This window comes from Littorina saxatilis, linkage group LG2, assembly GCF_037325665.1.
Source record: "Littorina saxatilis isolate snail1 linkage group LG2, US_GU_Lsax_2.0, whole genome shotgun sequence".
Classification (NCBI taxonomy): domain Eukaryota; kingdom Metazoa; phylum Mollusca; class Gastropoda; order Littorinimorpha; family Littorinidae; genus Littorina; species Littorina saxatilis.
This window is the reverse complement of record NC_090246.1, coordinates 8,771,177-8,796,388: the sequence shown is the minus strand read 5'-3', so window position 1 is coordinate 8,796,388 and position 25,212 is coordinate 8,771,177. Positions and strand designations below refer to the sequence as shown.

The 25,212-nt window shown below is 41.3% G+C and overlaps 1 protein-coding gene and 1 long non-coding RNA gene across 2 annotated transcripts in view; one reads left to right on the top strand and one right to left on the bottom strand.

Moving 5' to 3' along the window:
• Positions 1 to 25,212, bottom strand: part of LOC138958117 (voltage-dependent calcium channel gamma-5 subunit-like) — a 121,328-nt gene that overhangs the window by 57,607 nt on the left and 38,509 nt on the right. The gene's annotated exons all lie outside the window — the stretch shown is intronic.
• LOC138958125 (uncharacterized) lies at positions 17,684 to 21,421 on the top strand. Its single transcript, XR_011453313.1, has 3 exons — positions 17,684 to 18,399; positions 19,896 to 20,009; positions 20,857 to 21,421. It is a non-coding gene; the product is annotated as an uncharacterized lncRNA (long non-coding RNA).

Below are 25,212 nucleotides of genomic sequence, written 5' to 3'. Positions count from 1 at the left end.
GAATGAAACTGAACGCGGCACTGCATTTTTTCAACAAGACAATAGAGCTTCGTCAATCGCCGCGAGAAGGAAATCGCTCACCTACACGTGCAAAACGCAGTGAAATTGACAAGCCAGAATAGCGCGGTAGCGTATTGTGCTAAGCGGGAAAGCGCGCTTTTCTGTATTCTTGTTAACTTTCTGAGCTTGTTTTGAATACAACATATCATATCTATAAGTTTTTGGAATCAGGAAATGATAAAGAATAAGATGAAATCATTTTAGGATCGATTTCTTAAATTTTGATCGTAGTACTAATTAACATGTTTTCGTTAATTGTGATCAAATTTTAAGAGTAAACATAACATATGTATATATTTTTAGATTCAGAATTTGATGAAGAATACGATGCAATCAATTTTAAATCTGTTTGCGAAAAATTGTGTGTGTGTAGAGCGATTCAGAGAAAACGACAGGACCGATCTTCATGAAACTTGACATGAGAGATCCTGAGTATGATACCTCCAGACGTATTTTTTCATTTTTTTGATAAATGTCTTTGATGACGTCATATCCGGCTTTTCATGAAAGTTGAGGCGGCATTGTCACGCTCTCATTTTTCAACCAAATTGGTTGAAATTTTGGTCAAGTAATCTTCGACAAAGCCCGTACTTTGGTATTGCATTTCAGCTTGGAGGCTTACAAATTAATTAATGAGTTTGCTTATTAAAGTTGTTATTAAAATCGATTTTTCGCAAACAGATTTAAAATTGATTGCATGGTATTCTTCATCACATTCTGAATCTAAAAATATATACATATGTCATGTTTACTCTTAAAATGTGATCACAATTAACGAAAATAGATTAATTAGTCTCACGATTAAAATTCAAGAAATCGATCCAAAAATGATTGCATCTCATTTTTTTATCATTTCCTGATTCCAAAAAATATAGATATCATAGGTTGTATTCAAAACAAGCTCAGAAAATTAACAAGAATACAGAAAAGCGCGCTTTCCTGCTTAGCACAATACGCTACCGCGCTAATCTGGCGTGTCAATATCGCTACGTTTTGCACGTGGAAGGTGAGCGATTTCCCTCACGCGGGGATTGACGAAGCTGTACTGTCTTGGTGACAAAATACAGTGCGTTCAGTTCATTCTGTGAGTTCGACAGCTTGACTAAATGTAGTAATTTCGCCTTACGCGACTTGTTATTTCCTGTCGTAAAACATCAAAACGTCTCCATTTTGACAAAAAATAATTATTCAGCAACATAGTTTTCTCCATCAAACACAAGAAAGAACGAAAAAAAACCCCACCAATTCAACCCCTGTGCGGATTTTATTACGGAAACGCTGCGAAGGGAATATCGTATTTAACATGCAGCACACCAAAGCACAATTTCAATAAATCGGCACAGGAGAAACGCAATACTTCACCCACAAGACACAGTGACACTTAATCGTCCTGAAAGCTGACGCAGTAAGTGAGACCACACGTGTGAAGAGGATTAGACTAGCCAACGGGTACTATACAAGTTTTGTAACAACACACCCACACACACACACACACACACACACAGACACACACACAAACACAAACACAGAGGCACAGATCCACACACACACACACACACATACACATATCCACACACACACACACACACACACACACACACACACACACACACACAAACACATGCACGCACACGCACACCAACTGAGCTGAAGCAAGTTATAATATAATGATCGACAGACCAGAAAGTGCTTGATAGAACTGATATCCTTAGTGGATTATGACTTTATTTAGTTATTCTGCAGAAAAACAGAAATGCTGGAGAAAAACTGTTTGTTTCTGCAGCATTTCTGCATAATGTCATCTTTCGCGAGAGCAATGTTTTTTTCTGCAGTAAAACAGTTTTACTGCAGTAAAATTGAAATCAAGAATGCTGCAATAAAACGGTGATGTTGTTTTACTGGAGAAAAACTGTTTACACTCTTTCTTCAGCATTTTGGCATTATTCAGTTATTCTGCAGAAAAAAACAGAAATGCTGGAGAAAAACTGTATTTTCTGCAGCATTTCTGCATAATGTCATCTTTCGACGATTGTGTGTTGGGGCGGCGAGAAAAGCTTTCATAGAAATATTTTTCATAGCAAACCTTTTCTTGATGAACTCATATGGGTTTTTTTATGTGCGTATTTTATCTGCGAGTTCTTGAACTTGGATTTAATTGATAACTGCTGAGAGAATCTTGGAAAAGCAGGATTAGTTGACGTTTGTTATCGCAATAAGTCAGACTCTCCTTTGCTTCATATGTATGTTGCTTATTGTACTGGGGGCATATCTTGTGATCAGCAAAGTTCAAAATTAGAACGAAAAATAAAACAACAACAACAACAAAACAAAAACCAGAAAAACCGACAAAAAGTATACCCAAAAGAAAAAGACGATACATTCATTCTCATTGAATTACAATTTAAAAAAATAATAGCGCCTGTTTGCTTGTTTCATGTGAATGAGAACGATCACTGTCAACCATCATCACCCTTTTTGCACCACCACCACAACCACTAAAATTGCTTTCTGCCATGTGTCACCACCACCACAACCACTAAAATTGCTTTCTGCCATGTGTCACCACCACCACAACCACTAAAATTGCTTTCTGAATATGACTTCAATGTACGAAGAACACAGACAGACTGCCATGTGTCACCACCACCACAACCACTAAAATTGCTTTCTGAATATGACTTCAATGTACGAAGAACACAGACAGACTGCCATGTGTCACCACCGAAAAATAGGAACAATAACTGTAGAACCTCATTTCATTTTGTCAGGGTATCAAGGTTTCATCTGAATTAAATGAATTAAATTAGAATGCATAACAACTTAAGAAATTCCACAAATTAAACTCCCAGAGATCGTTTAAAAAAAGCGGATCAAATAACAGAAATGTGAACAACAATCATTGTTCAACCCCCTCCAACCCAGATAAAGACGGGTTAAGAACGAGTGTGTGTGTGTGTGTGTGTGTGTGTGTGTGTGTGTGTGTGTGTGTGTCACTGTGTGTGTGTGTGGGGGGGGAGGGGGAGGGGAAGGATCTAATCTAAAGAGAGCATGTGCTCTTTGCATTCGGTTTCTTTGATTGCACTAGGTGAAAACAGATATAGCTGTCCTTTTTGTGTGTTCATATGCGACATGAATTCAGCAGTCGAAGAAATCTGACTCCGCACAGAACGCAGCTAGTGTGTTTATTTTTGCTATGAATTCACGTGGGACGATGCTCTTTATTCGTTACAATCCTGCAGGAATATATATTTGGTGTGTGTGTTGCTGCATTTTCTATTGATACGAGGCGGAAAGTGTTTTACAAAAGTGAAGTTTGTCTGGAAAGGAAGATCTTCCAACAATACATCGAGCTGTACCGAATCTCGTTCGACGAGCCCGTCAATTCTTCACCGTACTAATGTACACATGTACACAGACACACAAAACAAACAGAACTATGATAGAACAGCAAACAGACACAGACACAGACACACACACACACACACACACACACACACACACACACACACACACACACACACACATACACACACACACACATACACACACACACACACACACACACACACACACACACACACACACACACACACACACACACGGACGCTCTTCATACGCGCACGGTCCCCAAGTGTAAACACAATCCTACATTAACGCTCAAATGCCCCCAACACATCACATTTGCCGTGCTATTACAAATACAATTTAAGACACCGACTATCATCAACACATAACAAGGTATCCCCATCACAAATACAATAATAATATAAAAACACTTCTGTGCAGACGACGTTAAATATGCCCAACACATCGCAACGGTGTTTCCATTATTCGGCAATTTTTGTAGATATAAATTAAAATACCGACTACCATTAGCACATTACAAGCGCGCTCCAGCACAAATGAAATAATACACAAGCACTTCCGTGCAGACGACATTAAATATGCCCAACATATCGCAACGTCTATGCCATTATTCGGCAATGTTTGCGGATAGAAATTGAAAAGCTGACTACCACAAGCACCTTGCAAGCGCGCCGGAGCGTAAATACAATTATACATAAACTCATCTGTGCAGACGACCGTTAAATACGCCCAAAGCGTAATGTTTTCCTGGGTATTTTTCCATTGTTTGTGGATATAGATTGAGAAAGCGATCACCATCAACACCAATCCCCTCTGCCGATGTGTTCACCAGACTGCGACGCACGACCCACATCCGGCTGTCTCGGTTCCTCTGGGGACACGCTGTGAAATATTGTCTTTGGCGTCAGGCTGATGGCCATCATGCGACCCAGGGCTTCAGCTTTCGATTTTACCGATCAGTGTTAGAAACATTATCACCTCTTACCAGGATGGGACAAACCGATAGACACGCACAATTAGACAAATACAGATAGAGCACAGAAGTAGGCGAGGAGATGGACAGACTAGACGGAGAATCCCAGAGTTATAATGTATTATTGCTTCCAATCTCTGTATCCCTTGCTAATGGTTTATAAAAAGTTGGTCCTATAATATGTAACTTTGGAGCAAAGACTAAAGGCCCTGCTGCAAATATGGTTTAAACAATGGTGGATTTCTTGTTACGTATTCACAAAAGTTACATTCATTAGTATGGAAAAAATATCAAGGCTACGGTTTTTGATTGGGACTTCAAAACAAAATTCCAGTTAGAGATGAATTAGCAAATGGCGAACAGTCTTGTTATTACATAATATGCGCCAAAAACAGTCAGTCATTTTAAAACAAAAGAATCACCCAAATTAAAAACACAATCTCTGACCGATACGTCAAGCTAAACACACCGGAAAACAAATACAGATAAGCTGAGAAATAAATGCTGGGTTGTGAAATCTTTACCCGCTGAAACTGTATTTATTCTCCTGATTTGAAGGAAAATCCCTCAACAGAGTTTTTAATTCTGTTTGCAAGCTCTAAATCCGCAATCTTCAACAACCTCCCCCACTCCCCCCTCCCCCCCCGCACCCCTACCCCCATGAAACCCTCAACCCCCCTCCCCCTAATCCCGACCTTATTCTAAACCTCTTCCGTCCAGCTCTTTCCCCAACTCTTGTTCTTCTTGTTTTTCTGCACAAAATGTAAGGCCAAAAAAAAAAGTCTGTTTACGGTAACATAGGCCCAAAAAATAGGGTCGGTAGGTCGGGATTTTTTTTGTTTTTTTTCCAAAAAACCATATTTTTATGTGTGTTTTTTTTCCCCAAATGCCAAAAAAAAGTCTAGGGTCGCGCGAAAAAAATAGGGTCGGTCGGGTTACCGTAAACAGACCTATTTTTTTGGGGCCTAATCTTGATGAAGCATCAGGGTCCTAACTAAAACAACAGTGAACGCATCCCGCTGTTTTTCACGACCTTCAGCTTACGTGAAACTTGGCATCCTCAGGGCCATCTTACAAAGTGCAGACGACATTCAGGATTCGAGCCGTCAGACAAATCCCCAAACTGCAAAATGAGAAAGAAGGGGCTTGTTTTCGCAGCTTATCTCTACGTAATAAATGCTCCGACGTAGCAATTATTGCGCGGACAGGGCCTATTCCCCCCCCCCCCCCCCCTCGTAGCGGTTTTTGTGGGGGATGATTTCAATAAAAATGTGTCTGGTAGGACGGAAATCAATAAAATGGCTTTTCGTCAATCCTGTCGACTGTTCCTGCCAGCGGCTGGTTGGCGTGTTGTGAAGCTATTTTTTATTCGTAAAAGATACATTTTTTTCTGTGTAAACAACCATGTAAACAACCATGTAAACAACCCCATTTCTGTGCAGGGTGTTGCATGAGAGCCGAGCATTATTTCCACTTCAGCACAAACCAAAAAATCAACATGTATGATGCTTTCTGTGCAGTGGATTTGTGTGCGTCGAATTGAATGACACATTAACTTTGGTTTCAGTAAGACAATAATCAGCAAAACTTCCCACGCTGACCAGAAAACAGCAGGACTGCACATTTTTGCCATGTGTTCAACAGAAAGGAAGGGCAATCGTATCTCGTTTAACATTTTGAACTGATAAATGATAACATATGTTTACACGATAAAAAACCCAACCCATTAAGGTATCCTTCAGGAGACACGAAATTTGCCAGACAATAGATTGTTGGTATGTGTCTACATGGAAGGATGCTCTAAGCCCATGTCAAATTGTGGGCGGTTCTGTGATTGTGTACATGGTCCTTAACATGGGAAGGGTGGTATCTTTACGTAAAAAAGGGGACACTTTTCGTGATGCTGACAGTTGTCTTGTTTCTTGCAATTCAAAGCTTTTGAGTCGACAGTGGGTTCTTTCATTATTCAATATTATATGCCATACACGTGTCTCCGGGCTATCGCTTTGGTATCTTATTTGCGACAAGGTGGGCAGAATTTGCACCAAACTATGACATGAAAATTTGCACCAAACTGCGACATGAACATTTGCAACAAACTGCGACATGAAAATTTGCAACACACGGCGACATATATTTTGCGACACACTTCTTTTTGGTCTTATTCAGCAAACTGCGACATTAAAATGTGCGACAAAAGAAAGGCTACATACATTTTGCGACACACTTCTTCTTGCCCTTATCCAACTCGCGGTGCATGAGTGGATGCGCAGCCAACAAGTTATCTAGCTTCTGCGACAGGAGTATACTTTGTTCAAAGTCCTGATGCTTTGGTTTTGTTCGAATACCCTTGTTATATTGAATTACTGTCAACGTTTTATCTGGAGACGACTCGCAGGAGTCTGAGAGTATCGATTCCTGCTAGTTAGACTTTTGGTTGATTAAATCAATGTCCGAAGTGTTTCTTGATACCTCATGGTGTCCGGACGCATGATTTGCCGCTGTGAAGCTTTTAATTGAATAAAATAAAGTCGAACGAGTTTCCAAACAAAACTCATCAACGTTAAAAGGCAGGCTCCTCCCTGTGAAAACACTACTGCTCACCATCTCAGATCTGGCGAGGAATTTACATGGGATATGACTATCCCTCCACTTGGTCACATACAAAAACTAAAGACCCTGGTTGCTGTTTGTGTCCAGTGGGATTTGTTTAGTGAGTGAGTTTCAAAAGAGCAACTAGCGTTCTTATAAGAATTTATTCACGGAAACATTCCAGCCCACCACAAAAAGCTGGCACAGTATTATATTTTCGTATGTGGCGAGATGGTCATATCGTAGGTAAAGGCTTCTCCAGATCTTAGAGGGCGAGTCCAACTGTGTTTCTCAGGAAGGTGTGTGTCTGGAAGTCCCGATACGTTTGTGCTGTAACACACACACACACACACACACACACACACACACACACACACACACACACACACACACACACACACCAACACACACACACACTCACACACACACACGCACACACACACACACACACCTAAAGTGTGGATGGTTACCTAAAAGGCGGCACTGGGTGCAGTGCCTTTCTAGTGCACTTGCACTACAACAGCACTGGGTGCAGTACTCGCTCCGGCATCGAAGAATTTTGCACTAAAAAATGCACAAAATTTGACCTATTTCGTCGCCTATAGAGGACGGAAAGAATGTCATTTTGAACATTGTTATGACATTCTTTCCGTCAAAAAAGTCAATTTAACGGTGTTAAATGAAGCGACCATCCACAGAGGACGGAAAGAATGTCATTTTGAACATTGTTATGACATTCTTTCCGTCAAAAAAGTCAATTTAACGGTGTTAAATAAAGCGACCATCCACACAATTAGGTTGCCATCCAGAGTTTAGGTTGCCATCCACGTGTGGATGGTTGCCTTATGGTGATTTAGGCAACCAAACCTGTGGAAACATGGGTACACACACACCCCAACACACACATACACACACACACACACCAACACACACACACACACACACACACACACACACACACACACACACTCAGCCACACACACACACACGCGAGCGCGCACACACACACACATACGCCATCATTTTCCCGCTGACAGGAGGTTTTAAGCATTTAGTTCTACAAAGCCGAAGCTTTTCTACTCCACGGCGCTTTTATTCCAGCCCAACAGCCACATGAAAACTTTACAGCGATGAAAGACCTTTTACGTGTCAAACAACCATGTGATCCACACTGGACGTGCTGAGGGTTTTAATGAAATAAGAGCATCTCGCCTTTTGGACACACGCACAAACTTTAAAGCCTTGCAACTTTCAGTGCAAACCTGTTTAAAACAAAAATCCAATTGCTTTCTTGTGTTGAGTTAGGTGTCAGCTACACAATTAATTTAAGGCAAACTTGGGGTGTGCACGTTAAAGATCCCACGATTGACAAAAGACAAGAATGGTAGGTAATTGGAAAAAAACGTTTCATTTACGAGTAAGGGAAAGTCGCCAATCCCGGAACAGTCGGCTAACTTGGAACACCTCAATATGCGATCAACGGGAAACAATTCATGAACAATTGTTTTGCAGAAATGTCTAGTGATTTTCCTTGATGTTATTCCAGCAAGAAAAATAGCAACCGCGGCAAAACAAAAATAGAGGTACGTTTTTTAAACTTTTCTTCCTTCTTCTTCTTATTTCGACCGTCTACAATTCGTAGCATTACTTTATCTATATACGTTCACATACAATGTTGATTGCTGTGATAATTGGATTTGCAATAATTTTAACGGAGACAAACATTTGAAACGTCACGTGTATCCAACAGGTTAACTCAAAATCCATGCAGGTGCCATGCGGCAAAGATGGAACACATAAGAGAGGCAAACATGGAACAGTGTTCTAGTTTTGCCGCATTCTGTTCCATCTTACCCTCATCAAACAATAAACAGAACACTGCTGTTTTATTCACGTATTCAATTCTCTTTTACCTTCTATAAGTTTTATTGAATGATTGATTGATTTGTTTGACAGTATTGTGGAACCTGGACGGTGGTTACCAGAAGAAATGGGCTGCGCTTTGTCAACAGTGAGAAACGGAGATATGGTGTTCCTGTCACAACGCTTAAAAGACGTAAAGAAGGAAAAAAACTAAATGAAAAAAGAAGAATTATTCCCCCCTCTGCTTCTTTACCTCTGTAAACTTGTAGGGGTAGTTATTTTTCGATAATGACCCAGCAACCAAACAAATAACGACCCAGCAACAGCCTGAATCCTCGATAGTGCAATGGGTTGAGAAGTTGTTCTGTTTCGGTACTACTTTTTGCGACTGAAAAGTTCCGAACGCTCTAACGTACGAAGTATACATCTCTGGAGCAAACAATACAAACATACCGCATTTAAATTAACAACTACAGGCCTGAACACATGAATCTTCATATAAAATCCATGAGTTCGGTTGTTTTCTGAATCTAGATTTGCCGTGCTCAAACGTTCATCACAAGCAATTTCCCGCAAGGCAAGTAACTCATACTTTGTCTAGCGACAAGAGTAGTTCCCCTTTTTTTCACTCAGTTTCTTCGACAACAGACTGCAATCCGACGGTCAGTTTTCAACAATATTTCATTTAATAAACAGATCACACGCAACCAAATGCACACATCTCATCAATTTAAACAACATAAAGCGGTTTCGTACACTATTTTCCCCAGAAAACTGAACTTCATACAGTTTTTAACGTTGGAACACGGGTGCAAAAGTTCGTCTGCTAGTCCCATTTGACGAAAGAACATTATCCTAAGCGATACCAAAACATATACAGAACACACAATATCTGCCTTTGCCGCCACAGCAGAATAACAGCATATCTGTGTACTTGATTTTAGTCCAAAATAGGAAAACTGACAAGAAGTGTTAACAGAATGGAATGGTTTGCACGGAACTATACAACCGCGCATTAATCGATCGCCTGCGCAGGTTGACTGGTTGAGTGAATAGGATTCGATCAAACTTTCGCAAAAAACCTCATCTTTTCTTTGAATAACTGAAGAAAGGAGGAATAAAGAGGTTACACACCTCGTCTCAGTGATTATAAAAAATAATGGTCTCAGTTCGCGGTCATGAAAAAGCTCGCTAAAGCTCGCATTTTTCATGATCCGCCAACTTCGACCATTATTTTTAATAATCACTGAGACTCGGCGTGTAACCTCTACGTAAAGTGCACAGGAAGACCTTCTACACTAACACCAGAGTTAGAACTAGTTAATAACATTCATGAAGCTGAGATAAATTTGCCAACGTCAACCCAATCGTTGTTTTGTACACTGGACTTGGAGATTCTGTCATTATGATTGCTTGGTTTTAGCAGCAAATGTAAGCCTACCTGCCGCTGATGTCCTGCAACGCACAACCACACACATCACGAGAAAAAAATCATCACATCTTCTCCTAACAAGCAAAAGCTGTAGATTACCCCTGCAAAAGGGAATGCAGGTCAACAGAAGAGACGAAAGAAGGAAGCTACAAAATCTTCTGCTCAGAAAAACAAGTGGGGAACATCTTCTGCTCAGAGGAAGAAAAGGGGAACATATACGTTCTATCCTGGAGGCAAGCACTTGGTACTGCTTCATGTGTGGCACCAACTCCCCTGAGGACATGATACAGTGCCAGAAGTGCACACAGTGGGCACACGAGGACTGCGCTGACAGCAGAGGACAAGAGGACTTTGTCTGCAAAATCTGTACTTAGTTTTTTTTTTTGTCTGCGAAATCAGTTCTTAAATTTGTTCTTAGTTATTTTAATGGTTGATGGTGTGTGTGTGTTGGTGACTTTAAGTCTCCGTGTGTGTGAATGAGTGTATGTGCGCCTTGAGTCGCCTGTTGGTGAGATATGTGCGCGTTATAAATATTCGTATTATTATTTAAGTTATTGAGACATCCCAGTGCACTAAGGGATTTATAGAGCAAATCGAGAAAATTCATTATTGAACGAAGCGCATAGCGCTGAGTTCAATAATTATTTTCGAGATTTGCTCTATAAATCCCTTAGTGCACTGGGATTGTTTCAATAACGATATTGTCGGTACCGCCAGAGAAAAAAGAAGATACAACACGCACATTTTGCTACGCGCATTTGAATAGACATAACTGTGTGGTCAGGTCGTATAGAAGATCTACTTTTGTGTGGGCTGTCTCGTGTGTTGTGCTTTCATCACACGCAAACTCTTGTTTTAATTTCTGTTGGTAAATTCCAGTGTAGCGTTAAGCTAAACAGTGATGATCTTTCTCTCATTTGAACTCGGAGAAAGGACTGTGCTTTCCGTTATTTGCGGTTCGAAACCTTCATCGAGCTTCGACAGATTGACTGTGCAGAGTTGTGCCCCTTGCCAAGGTCGACGGAAAGCCCATTTTCAAAATAAACGTGGCATGTTTTTCGTGTGGTATCTTCCCTCATCGGGGAGTCTGGTACTAAATATGAACGGTAAGAATGCTCTGAACCCTACACGTATTATATCCCCATCGTTTTATCGTTCACATTTGCCTAACATGTTAATTTGCTGAGCGGGATTTATGTCGTCTGCTAGGCTATTGCACTGAGTCTCATTTCAAAAACAAAAATTGCTCGTCCCGTTGCACTGAGTCTGCACACATAAAGCAGGCTGGTAATAAGTCTTATATGTGGTAAGAACGTTCTAAACCCTACACGTTTTCGATTCCGATTGTTCTTGCCTTAAAATAAACGGAAAGCATTCATTTACTGAACAGATGCAGTCGTATTTCAGTGTAGTCTGCTACGTGCTGGTCTAGCTGCGACGTTATCGGAATAACACTTGTGTTTTCTGTTAGCTGCTGGGAATTGTATACTAACTCATCATTTGGTAATGTGGATAATAAGGTACATGCCACCAACATGGCATAATTATGAGAGGAATCTTCGCAAGTCGAAACTGAAAAATTAGACACAGCGGGTTCTATTTTTAGATCAGTGCAACTGTGGGCGGCACAGGCGCATGCAATCTGTCAGAAAAAAAACACTTCTGCTTTAATTGAAAAGCAGGACATTTATGGTCATAATCATTGGTATTGTGGAGAATATATAAGCTACATGTCATTAATTAATTCTGAGGATGAGAGTACAGTCTCGCTTTGGCAAAGGGTGTAAGAATACGCTCTGTGGAAAAGTTAGCGCACTCCAGGAGTGCGCTAACAGATTTAAGCGCATCGCCATTAGCCAATCAACTGGTTCACATCAGTCATGTGACACCAGTACTTACTGACAATTATTATTATTATTATTATTATTATTATTATTATTTGCTTTCAGACTTTATGCGTATTGACTTTTACATTTAGTCACTTGGGCAGGTAGCCCTTTTATATCTGTTTGTCAACTGAAGAGGGGTACAAATGAAGCTGCGAAATCTCGTGGTACTGCTTCATGTGTGGCACCAACTCCCCTGAGGGCATGATACAGTGCCACAAGTGCACACAGTGATCACACGATGACTGCGCTGACAGTAGAAGACAAAAGGACATTGTCTGCGAAATCGGGTCTTATCTTATTTTTTATTGTATTTTTTTAAGGTTTTGTTTCTCAGTTTTTTTTGAATACCTAGCCCTAATTTATCTTTTTTTCACATTTTACATTTTTAGGCTTAAATTGTTTTCCGATTTGTTATTTCCTTGGTGAAAATCACAATATGATGTGGGGAAAAAACATTTAAATAAAATGTCTCAATCAAAATGTTATGGCGTTTTTATTTCTCTTGTGTGTGTGGCAAAGTGTACTTTTGTGCGTGTGATTGAGAGTGTGTAGGTGTATATGTGTGTATGAGAGACACAGACAGAGATAGAAAGAGAGTCAGTGTGTTTTTGTATGTGTTCCGAGTTTGACGACACAGTGTTCCACTTTACACACCCATGCGTCCAACCTGGAACAGATGCAGACATTTTTATAATGATCAGTCTGATGAGTTGCGTGACTTTTATTTTATTTGATGTTGTTCGTTTATTTACTGATAGACTCTAGTATATGATAATATAAAGAACGCTTTGCAATATCCATTTTGTTGTCTGATACGGTTGTTTTTCCTTAACTGTTACGGGTTTGGCGACTTTCCCCTACGTCGACCCAAAGGTCTTTGAAGTAGGCCGACAGACAAACATTTGTGACCCTCCATCACGAAATGAGTCGCATGTCACATTTGCATGATTTTCATATTTTTACATTTTCCTACAGAGTTTTGTATGCTCTATCAAGTGGTGAAAGCCGTTTTAGAAAAGAGCGAAAACTGTTTGAGTTATAAGCCTGTGACTAAGGTGACCCTCACACTGTTACCAGACACTCCCCGGACTTATACGAAGCCTAGCGCAGAACCGCGCGAGGTGACATGCGACTCATTTCGTGGTGGAGGGTCACATTTATGAAAAATATAACGAACGTTTCTCAAGATCATGTGGCTCGCTTGCAAAATGCCGGCGAGATAATCTATTCTGAATTTTAGAACGTTAGTAGTCTATCTGTTTTTGAATTTTCAAAACTTCATCTCCCATCTGGCCAGGCCGTTATAGTCACAGGAAAAGGGCAGTCATTTGATTTTAACCATAACAGTATAGGTTCCAAGCATTTGGTTCTACAAAGCTATACTGCTTCTGCTGTGAGGCTATATCATTTCCGTACACGCAAGCGCAGCACGAGACCAACTGAGTGCGCACGGAAAAGGTCCTCTAATCTATATCAGAGTTCGGTGGGTTATAGAAACATGAAAACACCCAGCATGCTTCACCCGAAAGCAGCGTATGGCTGCCTGAATGGCGCGGTAAACACGGCCATACACGTACAAACTTGGGAGTTTTAGCCCATGAAAAAAAAAGTCCCACAAGGCATTCACATTTCAGAGATCTTAAAAAAAGATTGTCAGCGAAGAAAAAAATCCCTTAAGCTCTGCGCTTGGACATCAGTACTGCGAGGTCGTTTACTTGGAAGGCTTCTCTCATTCTCTGGTGAGACGGCACGAGATAGAATAGGGCTGATCCCTGACTGCTGCGATTTCTGATCCGATTCAGCCGGGTCACACACTCTCAGTCTCTCCTTTGTAGAAATGGTGCACGATTCGTACTTTATTACACCCCCGGTATAGGGGTGTGTATAGGTTTCACTCGATGTGTTTGTGTGTTTGTGGCGGTGTTTGTGTTCGCAAGTAGATCTCAAGAATGAACGGACCGATCGTCACCAAACTTGGTGAACAGGTTCTATACATTCCTGAGACGGCCCTTACAAAACTTGGGACCAGTCAAACACACGGTTAGGGAGTTATTGGTGGATTAAAATTATACAACGACTTATAGACGGACACCCCCGCTGGTCAAAGAGAAATAACCATTCTCACTGCCACCAACTGAGAAGGTTATTTCCCTTGACGGGGGTGTTTTTCCTATCAGAGGAATTTCTTGTTTTTCTCTCTTCCACCCAACCCCCATTGCAAAAAACTGCCTATCCATGTTCAATTGCACTTTTTTGTAATTCGTATTTCTTGGTCTCTGTCTTTCTGTATCCATCTCGTCCCCTTGCCATACAAGAATAAGGTTTCTTTTTTGTGTCACGAAGACTCCGTTGTGTCACCCGAGTCGAGCAGACAAGGCAATTACTTCGTCAGCTGGTTGATGTCATGTTGCCAGCCATTCTATTATCACACTGTGTCTATGTGCAGTGACATTCTGGATAAGCGCTCATGTAACCAATTGCCTCAAAACATAAACTATAGGTTTGGATGCAGACTGTTAAACAGAAGGGACTTGCACCGAGCACAACTAAATATGGAAAGCCGTTTGGCTCATAACATATGCACGTGCACGATATAGTGCATACACGTGCATTAAATCGATTTAACGCGCGCGCTGTAAATCAGAAGTGCAGGAAATCTTGATTAGCAAAAATGCAATAAATAATGAATTCGAATGCACGTGCATAAAATGATAGTATTTATTACGAGCGTAAAAAATATTGAATGCCCGTGCACATGTTATGAGCCAAACGGCTTTCCATAACTAACAGGGTACATAACGGATAACATTTCAGTGATAGAAAACGTTTGTGCCAGGAGTCGTTAACATAAAACAGAGATATGAAATATACCGTCGGACCTGCCCTTGCGACAACATCTCGAAAGCGGTCACCTTCGCACAACGAGCACTCCTATAAGGATCTACATTTTCTTGTATACAATTCACCTTGCTAGAGCGACCACCTTCTATAACGATCACTTTTGATCGGTGCCTTAGGGGGTTGTCGTAGACAGGTTCTTCCGTAGTTAGTTCTCTTTTCAAACCAAACATCAATTATTTGGTAAATGCAGTTTACACAACAGTGCTTGAAGAGAAAAAAACCGCAAACCCAACCATTCCAGCGTGAAAACATCCTCAGTAGAACTGCTCCCTCGAATCATATCATATTATTTTGGTATGTATCAACGCACATGACGTACCTCAGCAGATTGATTATATTTTGCTCAGTAGATTGATTATGTTTTGCTACAAACCGCGAAATACTGAGTTTGACAGCGAGGACGTGAATCAGCGAGGCTGGTCGTTTGAGGTCTGTTTTCTCCAGGGGGGGGGGGGTCTCACGCGCTCTGCTTCATTGCATTTTGTGTTTGTGTTAACCTACGCCCTCTAAAATATATATGGACATATTTTGACAAATAAAGAAAACCCTGCAGACGCATTGTGTATTCCTACCCCCCCAAAAAAAAATCAAACGAACAAACACCCATAACACGCAATATCTAAAGAATCCCAATATTTCATTCTCATCGAACTTAACATAGAAATATGAGAGAGAGAGAGAGAGAGAGAGAGAGAGAGAGAGAGAGAGAGAGAGAGACAGAGAGAGAGAGAACGAGAAAGACAGAGAGTGAAAGAGAGGGAGAAAGCGAGCTCGAGAGAGAGAGAGAGAGAGAGACAGAGACAGAGAGAGAGAGAGAGAGAGAGAGAGAGAGAGAGAGAGAGAGAGAGAGAGAGAGAGAGAGAGAGAGAGAGAGAGAGAGAGAGAGAATACGAATACGAATACGAATACGAAAGTTTATTCAGTTTTAGGCCAGAGCCCCTTCTGAAGGGTATGCGCCCATATACAACATAATCATAGTAGAATATCGTGTTGTTTCAGAAATGACCCAAATTTGTACACATCAAACAGTAATACATGTGTACATAGATCATGTCACAGTGATTAATCTTTTCATTCCCTGATAAATATATTGTGCTAATTTGGATATTTGACTGACATTTCCAGTAGACATAAGCAAAGTATATCGGAGGGAGAGAGAGAGAGAGAGAGAGAGAGAGAGAGAGAGAGAGAGAGAGAGAGAGAGAGAGAGAGAGAGAGAGAGAGAGAGAGAGAGAGAGAGAGAGAGAGAGAGAGAGAGAGAGAGAGAGAGAGAGAGAGAGAAAGAGAGAGAGAGAGAGAGAGAGAGAGAGGGAGGGATGGAGGGACAGACTGAGAGAGGAGGTATTACACACCGGTACGACCGAACATAAGGTATCAATAAACTCCTCTTGTGCAGCGGGTTGAAAGTATACCCTGATCCCTCGGAGATATACCTCCACTCCGGTCTGAACGACCTCACGTGACATGTTATATGGTAGAAGAGCATGCTGTCGCTTATTCTCCTTCTGAAGATGAGGTATACCCTCAGTTCGGTTAGACTGAAACGATGCTCAAGCAGTGGAATTTGTGTGTGGTTTGTTTCAGAGCAAAATGTTATTTTATCCAAACAAGAAGATATTCTCGCGCACCGCCTTGTTCAGGATATCCACAAGTTGACAATGATGTGTGCGAAATAAATAAACAATGAAACGAACCAGAACGGACGGACGGACGGGCAGACTGACGGACGGACTGACGGACGGACCGACGGGCAGATTGAGGGACGGACCGATCGATGGACGGACGGAGGGACGGGGGGAGGGGGGGGGGGCGGCGGGGGGGGGGGTGGCGTTACGGGTAACCCCTCCTGATCCGGTCCTGCAGGGTATTCCTTCAACCCTCTGCACAAGAGGAATCTATTCGGATACAGACTGAAGGACGGACGGACTGACGGACGGACTGATGGACTGACAGACAGACTGTCGGACGGACCGTATGGACGGACATACGGACGGACTAAAAGGACGAAGGAACGAATAAACGAAGGAAATAACGAAGGTCGGAACGAAAGAGCGAACGAACCAACCCACGAATGAACGAACGAACGAACGAACGAACGAGCAAACAAACAAACAAACAAACAAACAAACAAATAAACAAGCAAACAATAAACAATAATTGTGTGCAATCTGGCCCATTTTCAGGGCATTTGTCAAACGTTTGGAGGAGGTCCACAGTTAGGCCTGGGTGGGGGGGGGGGGGGGGGGTTGTCCCACCAACAGGAATTCCCCCCCCCCCTCTCCCCTGTATTGGGCCCTGCACAAGAGGAATTTATTGATACGGACTGAACTTGAAGAACGGATTGACTGACGGACCGACGGACGGACGGACTGACGGACGTACTGAAGGACTGTCGGACGAACTGTCGAACGAACGAACGAACGAACGAACGAACAAACGAACGAACAAACGAACGAACGAACTGACGAACGAACAAACTGACGAACGAACAAACAAACGAACAAATTAGCAAATGAATACATACATTCGCAGAAAGAAAAAGGCAAAAGGTACATTTGTGGAGTCAGTAAGGGGGGTGGGTGGGCTTCCGGAACCCATGAACCTTGGGAATCCCCCCTGGCCTAGAACACACACACACACTGATCGACACTGACACACACACTGACACACACAACTTGACGAACGCACACACACACACACAATACACACACACACATCCACACCGGCACACACACACACACGCACGCACACACACACTGTGACACACACACGTAAACACACACACCGGCAATGACACTGACACACACACACGTACCGTACACACTGACGGGCACACTGCCGGGCACACACACACACACACACACACACACACACACACACGTACACACACACAAACACAAACACATACTGACATACTCGCAACTGACATAGCAGAGGGGGGTGGTAAGTCATTTGAACGTTTAATTTCTTTTGTCACAAATTTAACTACCCATCCGTTCCTTGTGTTTTTATTTTGAGATAGTTTTGTATTTTTAGTCACTGCAGCGAAGGGACATCACTCCCGCCACCTTATCTGTATCTTCTTCTGCTTGTTGCCGCAACACGTGTAGACCAGTCCAAATCGTCCAAATGTAGTGGTCATCTGCAGAGACGCCGCCGTGCCGTACAGCTTATCCTGGATGGAAGTCGGGATTCGCTTTTTTTGCACTGCTATTGATGCCAAGAACGGAGCAGCCAGGGTCATTTCAATTTTCATCCAGGAATGGCACAAGCGAGCCAAACCGGCCGATGGTCTTTCGACTCCATGGAGACAGCTGGTGAAGGTAATACTATTTTTATTCCTACATTCGTGTTGACGACAGAGTGCAACGTTTCTAAAATATGATCGGTGCTAACAGAGCAGCAGGAATATACGTGCCCTTGATGACTTGGTCACTTTCGGTTTCACGGTACCAGTAAAGTCGATCGAACCCCCCCCCCCCCCCCCCCTTCCTTTTAGGACCTAAACAAATCTGAAAAAATCAGGTCTTGAAAGGAAGAAGTCTTGAGATGAGAGTAAATATAGAGAGGTTGTGGACAGACAAATCTGAGAAAACAGGGTCTTAAAAGGGAGGGAGTCTTTAATCAGGGGATATTAAAAGTGTTGTTCCACTGTACTACCAAAAAGAGGGGATACTGTTTGATGTTACTGTAAAGACTTACAGTAACACTGTTCTCTCCGATTGCCAGTGTTTGTACTTTGAAACAGATTGTATGACCGGCACGGTTGGCCTTGTGGTAAGGCGCCCGCCCCGTGATCGGGAGGTCGTGGGTTCGAACCCCGGCCGGGTCATACCTAAGACTTTAAAATTGGCAATCTAGTGGCTGCTCCGCCTGGCGTCTGGCATTATGGGGTTAGTGCTAGGACTGGTTGGTCCGGTGTCAGAATAATGTGACTGGGTGAGACACGAAGCCTGTGCTGCGACTTCTGTCTTGTGTGTGGCGCACGTTAAATGTCAAAGCAGCACCGCCCTGATTGGCCCTTCGTGGTCGACTGGGCGTTAAGCAAACAAACAAACAGATTGTATCCTGAAATTTAGCACTCCATGTGTTAACATTTCCACTTCCAGGTCTGTAGTGTGCAAACGTGTTGTCACTGTTACAGCTGAAATGAACTAACAAGAATACTAGTCTGATGTACATAAAATATGGGAGAGGTTTGGGGTCGGGGGTGGATGGCAAGCATAACATTGATAAATGACTATAGTTTTGCAGTGGTTTGCTCTCTTGTACTATGAGTGTTAACAGCAATTGTTTATAATTTGTTACTCAACTTACTGTAAGGACTATTACTATTAGCTTTTCTCAGCAACTGCAAACAATTGTGACTTAATTGCAAGAGCGCTTCATTAAACATTGGGACACTTCTTTTGGTTTTTTTAATGGCTATAGTGTAGAAACTAGAAATGCTGAGATACATTAATGTAGTCATGAACAACAGCAACAACAAAAACAAGAACATGTTTTGAATTCTGATAGCTAATGAAACTGACAGCTTGATTAGAATTATGTAGTTTTTGCAATTGCTGACTGAGTTGCATCCTTTGGTTTTACCTTGCATTGATTATCACCTTTGCTGACAATTGACTCATTGAGTGCAGTATTGAGTAACGTATAGTTATTTTATTTCAAGTTAACTTCTGGCTCTGCATGGTGTTAATCCTACTCAAACTTAGTCAAAGTAAGGTATCATTATTTATGAATAATGTGAAGTTGAAGATACAAATTAATGAGAAAGTTTGTGTATTTTTCTGTACACTCTTGCTATTTACTGTTTCAGTGCTGAACCATTTGCTTGAATGCTTGATCAGATGATGACAGAGTGACACCTGGTGGTACCCAATAAAACTGCCTTTGCTGCTATAACTACAAGAAATTTCTACAATTCAGAACAGTAAGTGCATGAGGTTCCATTTTAAGCTGTCAAGAGTAAATCTCAGGAATAGATTAGAAGATTTAGTTATGTCACACATGTCTTGCTTTCTTGACTTTTCTCACACTCTCTTGTCAGACTCAGAGAGTGCATGATTGTACATTTTTTTTACAGTAATTTTTTATGTTCCTAATTGGAAAACAAATGTGTCATAATCTTAGTGTTTAGGATAACTATATGGCAGAGAGAATCATGGAAATGATTGGGCGATGGGGGTGTGTCGCTGGTGTGCAAGAGGGTGGGTGGGTGTGGAGAGAGTAGTGATGGTAGTCAACTACTAACTAAAAGATTATTACTGATTGCATACATTTAGTGTTTATTGATTTGGAGGGTGGGGGAGGAAGGCAAGCAGTATTATTACTTGTGTATGGGTATACTAGTTGTGCATGTTCCAAATGGGGGTGGAGGTTGGCATGGCAAGCAATAGCTCAGTCGGTATAGTGGCCTTGAAACCGGTTGTGGGGATTTATTTCTCAGAATTGACGTTGTGCAGACTCTGCTTGGTTTCTGAATAGCTTATTAAGCCTGTGACTGTGTGCATACATAAAGATCTCAAGTTCACAGTTTCAGGGCTTGGAATTAATGGAAACATCAACACACATGTAGGAAAAACTCAAAAAAAGGAGGGGGGGGGGGAGTTTGGTCCCACGGTAGTGTTTGAATGAAAGCAATCTTACTTTTTAAGAGGGTAATCTTGCAGGACTATGATTCTTACATTGGTAGTTGACTAGTGTAGTTGTGGTTTTGTACTAGTGAGGAATGTCATCTATGTCATGTGATTTCTTGCTTCTTCTTTTTGTGTGTGCAGCTAAAGATGTTGGACCTTGCCTACAGCCTAGTTTTGCATAGATCTCCAACACCGTGGCTTTACTCTGAGACACCTCAGAAAACACAGCCTTTTCTGCTGCTGAAAGGTAAACATTAGGTTAAATTTGTGTTTGTTTTGATTTGTATGTTTTCCTTTTGTAGTCTATGGCAGGAGATTTGTGCAGGTGTACAAATGGTAGAGGTGTCAGAGGAAATGTCCACTTGTTACTTGTCTCTATATCAGTATATATGTATCACAAATACGCATCAAATGTACTGATCAATAGAGACCACATGGACAATTTCAAGCACTTTTCTGCCAGGGGTAGGGTCAGCTATGTAAGAATCATGTCTTACTCTGTTCATGCAAAAATAAGGTTCTGCATTTGAATGAGTTTGAATCAGGCACCTGTGTTTTTGCTCTTGTTTGTGCCCTCTTGTGAACTGTTAACTTATGAACAACCACCCCAGCAAGCAACTCTTTACTGTTCTGAGCACAACAGAAGAGCGCATGGTCTGGGCATATGGATGGTAAACACATCTCATGCACAAGTACAGGCCTGAAAGTGGCGAGAGAAAGGGAGAATGTACGTTCTGGCTCACCGATTCCGACAGACCCTAAATATTAACGCAAAATAGGCTTCTGGACTAAACTTTTACTAAAATGAAACATGCGACAAAATCAGAAAAATACTGCATAAATCCATACAAAAAAAAAATACAGTAAAGTAAGGTTGTTTTGAACCAATGCCGGGTCTGTCGGAATCAGTAACCCAGAACGTACATTCTCCCTTTCTCTTATACAACCACGGAAATTACGAGCCGTTGCAGGTGTTCAAGCTAAATAATCGTCTCGTATCGAAAACAAAAGCAGACGACAAATTTAGTCAGTTGGAGTTGTCTCCCGTACTCCTGTAGCATGCACTATTCAGTTTAGATCAGCGCTGCATCTCAGACTCTGTGGCTGCACCAGACGGTTCGGGAATTCCCGACAAAAGAAAATATCCACACGCGGCACTGGCAACTTCAGTGTCAGCTGAACACGAGAGCGTTCGGTCTTTTAGAAGATTTGTATCTTGAAATGAAAATTAACGAATATCGCGCTGTCTGAAGGAATGGAGTACATATCGGACAATGACCACGCTCAGGCTAAAACGATAGGACATCTGACCGACATGCGACAATGTGAATCGGACATTTGGGGATTTTCATCGTTATATGTCCGACGCCTAACGACATCCCTGCCTACATTATTCTGATTGATCACAACCAAACCTACTATCATTGGACACATCCAAATGCAAGCGTCTGTTCTTGAAAATTTCCCACTGATCTAAAAATAAAACCAGTGCAATTTCCTCTGTCGCGCTTTGCCACAGAAACTCACGGTTTGGCCTGTATTTCTGATTTGTGCGCAAAAGCTTTCTTTCTTTTTTCTTTTTTTTAACATAACAATGTTTAATGTCACTGTATGTTTAAAAGACCATGGTCATATTTGTAAAAAAAATGTTAAATTAGAAAATAAATAACATTTTGTTTTATGATTTTTCCTACACCTGTGCTGAAAATAAGACATAAAAATGTTGGTATATAAGTCGCTCAAATACAAGAAGGAATGAATGGCTCGGTTTGAGTTTGTTGCAGTTGACCCTGCACAATACGATGTTTTTGGTAACAATTTTGCCGTGACGTATTTCACAACTTCCTGTGTTACACAAACTCAGTGATGACCAATTTTGCCTGTATGTGTACCAGAAACAAGCCAGCTCCGAAATTCTCAAGAATTCTAGGATTCTAAAAATAGTACCGTTCACGCGTGAACGGTAGGTCTTGCTGGTAAACCGGCGGCTTGGGTCACTCTGTTTCAACGCTTCGCTTCACAACGCTTCAATATTTAGGCTGCCTTTTCAGGCGGCCACCGAGTGCACTTTATGCAAATGACTTGTTTAATATTGTTCCACCACGATTGGTTCTGGTGTATCACGTGGTTCATGAATATTAAAACTTGTTTATTGAATCAAGCTTTGAAAAGTGTACTTGGTGGCTGCTTTGAAACTCAACAAAGCCTACTCCCCTTTCACAAACACTTCCCCGCTGCAGTCAAAACAAAGCTGTCATAGCGGGTTTTCCCGATTGACAAAAATTCTTATTACACACTCAGACTATTTGTTCTCCAGTGCCCAATTGCATAAGAATATTCTGGTGATGAATAAACGCGCTTTGTGTCATTAGCATCTAAAGATTTCTTGTTTACAATAGTTGTGTTGATCTGATGAAGCGCGGAACTGATCTTAGGGTTGTCATGGTGAAACACTCGCTTCTGAAACAGTGCTTCCTTGTAGTTATCATGCGATATGCTCGACTTTACAACCTGTTTGCTTACACCCTTTGCTTTTTTAACCACCCCTTTCTCACTTGCAACACTGTACATCTTTGCACGCAATCCAACATACTCCTTAATTATCTTCCCATTCATTTCATCTTTCATCTTTCCAATAACCTTCTTGTTAACATTTGAGTGCAATGGTGATTCTTTAGGGTAGTCGCAAGTGTCATAAAAAGAATCTTTTCCTTTTACTGCAGGACTTTCAGCTTCTAGATCTTTGTAAATGTCATCCGCTGGAATGTCAAGTAAGAATGAATCTGTGTCTGTGTAAAGTACTCTCGATTTGGGATATCTTGGTTTCAAATAATCATACAAAAACTCAAGCATCAACAGTTTTGACAACTCTAGCACAGTAAAGCCTATGAATACTGGTTTGTCAAGCTTGACTACAAGTTTTTTCATTAAGATACCATACAGCTGTTCATGAAAGTATTTAAAGTCTTGATACTGTGGTTTGGATGTCAGCTTGATGGCCTCATTTTCTCTTGTAACAAGTCTAACATCCTTTCTCTTGTGTGGGTTTTCCATTGTCTTACCAAAGCAACTGTTGTTCATCAGTTTAAAAAAGTCTTTCTCTGATGCATCAGCGGCTTTGGTTCTCAGTTCTGTGTTTTTCATGATGTAAGGTTTCATAAACTGTTCTTGATCAAATAAAATTATACGATGAACAGCCTTCAAAATTAATCCATGTCTAATGTAAAACTGTAACAGTCTGTAGTGACACACATACTTCTTTTTGTGAAACAGATTGGGCACCAGCTTTGGAGGTTCTCTTGGGTTTACTTTTAACCTCTCAGCCGCTAAAGGATAATCATTATGTAGATCATGAAGTGATAGTGGATAGTCTAAGTCAACTTCTAGTATCCATCCCTTTCGACTGTCTGGGCCTGCTTTTAATATTGTCATCACAACACATTGTGAAAATGGCCCTGAATAGATCTTAAAGTTCCGAAGTGGAAGCGTCTGACACATTGCCCAACCATACAAATTGTTTGCATCTAGATACATGATGTAATTAGAAGGTTTCATAGGATCAAAGTCGTCCAAGTATTTGTTGTTGGCTTTGCAGTAATTGTGTGAAGCCATACTGATTCCTCCACGTAGTCCATTTTCAATCATCTGAAGTGTAGGTAGATCTGATAGCAAGTCAATCTTTACTCCTGTAAATCTAAGAAATGCATCCCAGCTCATGCCTGGTGCAGATATGTAATGTGAAGGATCTAGATTGTAGTGCTTCATACATGTTCTTCTGTAATTCTCAAATATATCTGCAAGTAAACAAACATCAGCCAACAAATATTGATCATGATAATCACCCATTGTATTACATCCTAATTTATTCCATGCAGTCTTAGCGTGTTCATAGTCTTCGTCACTTATACCTTTACCCTTCAGCCGTGAGAAGTAAGCATCCTTTGGTGGTAACTCATCTTCATCAAACCTCTCCCACGAATCCATGTATTCATATGGATAGACTCCCTTTCTAACTAAGTCACTGTCAAAGTACTTACATGTGATTGGGAAAGCAGTTAGTGATGAAGATAAAGACTCAAGTGTTCCCATCAGATGTTGAGCAGAATCGTAGAAGTATAAACTATTCAGAGTAAAGGCCATGTACTTTTCTGAAGACTGCGCAATGCATCTTGCTTTGTATTCATCAGTTACTGCCTGCATGATCAGATGTGAATCATAACCGCGCAAGTTATGGAAGAAGATTGGAAGCTTCCAAGTCTTAGGATCAAACTTTAATTGTAGATTACATTTGCTGTGTGCTGCTCCTCGGAACTGCCCACTTACATGATCATGATCTCTTACTATTGGATTGTCTGTGTTTGGTGTTAGACTTTGTTCGCATATCCAACACTGTGTGGTAGAGTTAAACTGTTCTTGGTCTTCAGGTTTCATAACAATGTCTGAAAGATTCAGTTGTTTGGAGCAGTCATTTCGCACTTGGTTCATTTGCTGTAAGAA